Below are 6,234 nucleotides of genomic sequence, written 5' to 3'. Positions count from 1 at the left end.
TTTTTCATCTCTGCATAAAGAGTTTGAAAAGAAATCCATTTTGGGGATGGAGAATATTAAAAAACAAACAAATATATATATATATATATATATATATATATATATATATATATATATATATAAACTTCCCATGCACGTGTGTGTGTTCTATCAGTTTTGTTTCTCCAGGGAATCTTGACTAATACAGACTTTAAATCTAATGAGTTTTAGTTAGTCATAGGATATCAGTTTAGGTGCTGAGGGTCAGGTAGGGGTATCAGAGTAGAGCTCTATCCCTTAGGTTCTTAGGTTAGTTTCCTCTTAAAAATAAATACAAGATAACCTATATGTAGTGCTGTCTGTGTTGAATATTATCTTGTATTTACTCTCATCTTTTCATTTCATGAAAACACAGTTTGAATTGAGCCATTTGAAAGACTGGAAAAGAAGCTTCCTATGACACCAAGTTGACCAGCATCTTGACATTGGCCTTCTCATTTCATACAAGTGGTTACATGTCAAGTGACAAAGTTGAGTAAAAATATGAGAAATGAGGTTTAATCCACCAATTCATTAGTGTTTGTTACGGCAACCACATTAAAAGACCATCTGTGTGCAGAGGATTATTTAGGTGTTTTTTTGTCTTTTCTGATGAAATAGATAATTCTGCATTAAGTTTTCTAAACATCTCCAAATTACAGGGTTTTCATATGATAAATTCTCAAAAGCAGGATTATTAAATCAAAGGTATGATCACATTTGTAGTTTAAAGCCTATTCTGGTGTTTTGTGTCCTTAATGATATGACTACAGTTGTGTCAGTAGCATCCATGAATATCAACTTCACATTATAAGTCTAAGGCTTTGATACAGATTTTTCAACATGATAATGATAGAGATAGGAGGGTTCCTCATGTTTGATTTGATTTCCAATATAATACCCATAATCTTTTTTAATTAATTAATTTATGTATTTATTTATTTTATTAATTACAGTTTATTCACTTTGTATATCAGTTGTAGCCTCTTCCCTTGTCCTCTACCAATCATACCTTTCCTGCCTCTTCTTATCCTATGCCCTTCTCAGAGTCCACTGATAGGGGAGGTTCTTCTCTACTTCCATCTACCCTAGTCTATCAGTTCTCATCAGGACTGGCTCCATTGTCTTCTGTAGCCTGGTAAGGCTGCTTCCCCCATAAGAGGAAGGTGATCAAAGAACCAGCCACTGAGTTCATTTCAAAGATTTTACCTGTTCCCATTACTAGGGAGCCTTCTTGAACACTGAGATATCATAGCTACATCTGTGCAGGGGTTCTAGGTTGTGTCCATGAATGATCCTTAATTGGACTATCAGTCTCAGGAAAGATATCTGTGCTGAGATTTTTTTAGTTTCTGTTGCTCTTCTTGTGGAGTTCATGTCCCGTCCAGGTCTTTCTATCTCCCCCTGCTTACATAAGATTCCCTGAACTCTGCCCAAAGTTTGTCTATGAGTCTCAGCATCTGCTTTGATACCCTGCTGGGTAGAGTAATTCAGAGCTCCTCTGTGGTAGGCTCCTGTCCTGTTCCCTGTTTTCTCCTTCTTCCAATATCCATCCCGTTTGCCTTTCTGATGAAAATTGAGTATCTTACCCAGGGTCCTCCTTCTTGATTAACTTCTTTAGGTGTAAAAATTTTAGTATGATTATCCTATATTATATGTCTAATATCCACTTAAAAGTGAGTATATATCATGTGTATCTTCCTGCTTCTGGAATAACTCACTCAGGATGATATTCTCTAGTTCCCACCATTTGCCAGCAAATGTCATGATTTCCTTGATTTTTGTTTTCACTTATTAAAATTTTATTTATATTTGTTTTTGTTTGACTTTAAAGTATTAATAAAACAAATGTTGATTCACATCTGCACAGCTCCCTTTTAGGACCAGGAAATAAGGCAAGGGTTCCATACCTGTGGCATCAGATGCTAATACTGACAGTATTGTTTAAAGACTTTGCCATCTCTGTCGTACAGTATTTTGTTCTACAGCAGATTTGGTCTATGACTTAGAGGCCAGTTTCACTTTCTTCCATTCTCCGTGGCAGGAGATTGACTTTTTTGTCTTTGCAGGCCATATGCAAACTCATTGCTTTTGTACCCCAAGTTTAGATAGGAGATGCTCAATTGCAATACAGTGAACCTCAAGTCAATCACCTTGGCATCTCAACTTTTCTTTCATTTGGCATTGTTTAACATGCTTTGACTTTAGTCTCCTTAGCCAGTGACTACTGGACATTTAGCAAAAGATGTTTAGTGTTTTATTTTTGAGGGAACTACAAATCTTGATGACTAAACAGACAGATGTGTAATAACAAGCATCTTGGCCAAAAATTCTTATGAAACCTAATCATGCCAAAGCCTCATTTCATGAACAATAGTAGAAATAAGATCTAACTTGCTAGTTGGAAGTGCTTGCTTAAATTTGATTTCCCTTGATATTAACTAATGTTTATATAGAAAAGGGATGCTGTCAGCTTTTTTTCAATTACAAACACAAGACAAAACAAACTTCAGAACATATTTAAAATGGCAATCTGACATATTTATACATTGTTCTTATTAGCTGTTGGCAGGTCCAAGACACAGACACTCAGAATTCATGATTTAGTGGAGCTATTACTGGTTGTGGCTGAACACAAGTCCTTAATATATCTTTAGGGCTCACAAGTCAGAAGGCCTTCTGGGAGGAAAAGGGCCTGCCATGGCACAGCCTGAGTATTCCTGAGAGTTGTTCCTTCACCAAGGAGGAATTCTGGACAAGTCCAATTAATAACACAGATCAATTACTGAATTTCTCAATAACAGATCAGTTTAAATATACAAGAATTGTTCCATCTATTTTTATTCTGATGTGTATTGGACTTCATCTGTGAGTTCAACCCACCCTATTGCAATGTCTTTCATTTGAATCTGTTGGGATATGCAGCCTTTGATTCACAGTTTGCAGTACAAATACCCTGATATATCATTTACTTGCTACTAATTATTTGATTATTATGCTTTTTAAAATTCAGTGTTTAAAACCAGTTTGTAATTGGCATTGCTTGGAGCAGTTCAGAGTATTGTGTCTTTCTCCTCTTCTCCCTCCAGTTTCTCTTGCTAGAACAAGCTTCTAGGGATGCTAACTTAGGCTCTTTTTGCATGCAGCATTTCAGTGAGCAGGTTATTATAGGGCACATCCCCATTCAGGTGCTTGTAGTAGAGGTATTTTTCTGCTTGCATGTTGATTGCCTGGATTTCTGGTAGTCGAAGAAGTAGCTGTCCTGATTTCTCAGCATGTTGCAGGTAGTTGCAAACCCAACATCAGGGCTGCGTTCACCTGTTCCTGGATCCCTTCTACCAGCTGGAAGTTCTCAAGATTCTTAACTTCTAAGCTGAACAGTACTAGGAACTTCAGACACACAAGTTCTCGCTGATCAATCTGTAGCCAAGGGAGCCTCACCACCAGTTCCTGGGCATGACTCACGAGGTTATTGAGCATGGCTCCACCTTGCTAGGTTATGACGGAATAGTCCAGATATTGCCCGGTAACCAGGAAGATGGACCCTTCCTTCCCATGTACCACTTTCAGTAAATGTGATGGAGGATCAACAGCTCACTCAAGCAGTTCTGAAGCAGCTTCATTTGGTCATGTTCTCTGAAGAAAATACTACTTCTGGCCCATTCAACAATGGAGAAGAGGGTCCTGTCAGCCATTTGCACATAGGCCCAAATGTGTTCAGGTTTTCGTGCTTGCTTCAGTTAGCCTGCTCTTGCTGTAAGTAAGCCATCATTTTTGCTTGAACTTGAGGCTCATCTGGTTCACACTTCAAAAGTTCCAGTATTAGGTGTGGGATGCCTGCTGGGGAGCTTGTCTGATAATCATCCATGTTGGGGTAGCCCATCATTGACTCAGGTGAGCTGGGGTAGAGATCTGGGTACTCAGACTTGATGGCCTGAATAGGAAAGTGACCATATGGTTGCTAACCTTGCAGGCCACCATGAGGTGGCATTGTCATGCTAATGGTATATGTGACAAAGGGACTTCTGTATTAGTCTGTGGGAGGCAAGGCAGTATGGTTCAGAGGTAGGCCTTTGGAGGCAGATTGAATGTTCTGAATTGCAGAGGAGATGTTCAGGTCAGAGGGAATTGCTTGGATCAACTGAGACATGGATTCCAACTTAAAACCGTTGGCTCAAAAGAGGGCTTTCTTCTGTTGCTTTAGGGCCCTGTCTCTCTTGCACATTGGCCCAAACTTTTTTATTTCTGCCTCCTCTCATGTGGTCCGCTCTTACCACTTCTAGCTTCATTCCAACACTTAGATATTTCTAGAATCCACAGTAGGGACATCGATTTCTCTCTGTTTTGTCAATTTGGCAATTCTGGTTTTCTATACATGTGTTCCTTTCATTGTTTTGGACTGTTCGCTTAAAAAAACCCTTGCAGCTTTCATAGGTGAGGAGACCTTAGTGATACCCAGGTACTTTATCGCCACATGCAAGACATAGCTCTTCAAGATCTTCATCATAGGAGTAATTCACCATTTTAAATTAAGACACAATAGCTGTAAGTCCATGCTTAAAAATTTCTTGAAAATCCCCAGTATCCGAACTAGCAGACATTCTTAGTGAAATTATTGCCAGTCGTATGGCTTACAGCAGAAATCACTGAGTGTGAGAAAGACTGTACCTTGTCATATTTTGTAACTTTGAGAAGAAAGCTCAGACTACAGCAACCCTCATTTCCTTAGTGAAAGTAAAGAAAAAGGGGGTAAAAAACAGAATTCACAAAGGTACAAACCCATGTTCACCTGGACTTTGTACTTTTTCCAGCATTAATGACCTGCTGTAAATCATGTCTCCAGTTTCATGATGGTTTCTAATCTCTTATTTATATTTTTATAAATTATAATTTATTCACTTTGTAGCCCCATTGCTCATCCCCAACCAATCCCACCATCCTTAATCTCCACCTATGACCCTCCCCAAGTCCACTGAGAGGGGAGGACCTCCTCTCCTTCCCTCTGACCCTAGCCTACCAAGTCTCATCAGGACTGCCTGCATTGTTTTCCTTTGTGGCCTGTTAAGGCTGCTCGCCCATGAGGGGAGGTGATCAAAGTGCCAGCCACTAAGTTCATGTCAGAGACACTTCTTATTACCATTACTAGGGAACCCACGTAGACAGTAAGCTATCATGGCCTTCATCTGTACAGGGATTCAATGGGTTTTAGGTTATCTCCATGCATGGTCTTTGGTTGGAGTATCAGTCTCAGAAAATACCCCTTGGCCCAGAAGTTTTTGATCTGCTACTCTCCTTGTAGAGCTCCTGTCCCTTCGTCTTCCTGTCTATGACTTCTTACATAAGATTCCCTGTTCTCTGCCCAAAGTTTGGCTATGAACCTCAGCATCTACTTCAATATCTTGCTGGGTAGAATTCTTCAGAGGCCTTCTGTGATAGGCTCCTGTTCTGTTGCCTGTTTTCTCCCTCTTACGATGTCCATCCTATTTGCCTTTCTGCATAAAGATTGATCATCTTACCCAGCATCCTCCCACTTGCTTAGCTTCTTTAGGTGTACAGATTTTAGTATGTTTATCCTATATTGTATGTTTAATATCCACGAATAAGTGAGTATATCCCTTGTGTGTCTTTCTGCTTCTGGGACAGCTCACTCAGGATGATCCTTTCCAGGTCCCACCATATACCTGCAAATTTCATGATTTCCTTATTTTTCATTGCAGAGTAATACTCTATTGTGTATTTCTGCATCCATTCTTCAGTTGAGGGGCATCTGGTCTGTTTCCAGCTTCTGGCTATTACAAATAAAGTTGTTACCAACATGGTTGAGCAAATATCCTTATTGTGTACTTGAGCCTCTTTTGGATATATGCCTAGATTTGGTATGGCTGGATCTTGAGGACGCGCTATTCCTAGTTGTCTGAGAAAGCACTAGATTGATTTCCAGAGTGAAGGATTCTCCTTTCTCTGCATCCTCTCTAGCATGTATTCTCAACTGTAATTTTGATAACAGCCATTCTGATGGATGTAAAGTGAAATCGCAGGGTTATTTTGACTCGCATTTCCCTGATGACTAGGGATGTTGAACATTTCTTTTTTCTTCTTTTTCTTTTTAAATATTTATTTTATTTTTATTAATTGCAGTTTATTCACTTTATAGCCCTCTCTCCCATCCCCTCCCAACCCTACCCTACCTCCCTCTTCTTCTATGCTCCTCCCCAG

The 6,234-nt window shown here is 39.4% G+C and overlaps 1 pseudogene; it reads right to left on the bottom strand.

Annotated features, from left to right (window-relative positions):
- Window positions 1-3,143: 3,143 nt before the first annotated feature.
- LOC110542812 (nuclear receptor subfamily 5 group A member 2-like) lies at window positions 3,144-4,619 on the bottom strand (annotated as a pseudogene).
- Between the last annotated feature and the right edge of the window lie 1,615 nt (window positions 4,620-6,234).

The sequence above is a fragment of the Meriones unguiculatus genome, chromosome 20, assembly GCF_030254825.1.
Source record: "Meriones unguiculatus strain TT.TT164.6M chromosome 20, Bangor_MerUng_6.1, whole genome shotgun sequence".
Taxonomy (NCBI): domain Eukaryota; kingdom Metazoa; phylum Chordata; class Mammalia; order Rodentia; family Muridae; genus Meriones; species Meriones unguiculatus.
Note: the sequence above shows the minus strand (reverse complement) of the source record. Positions and strands in the feature narration are given on the sequence as shown.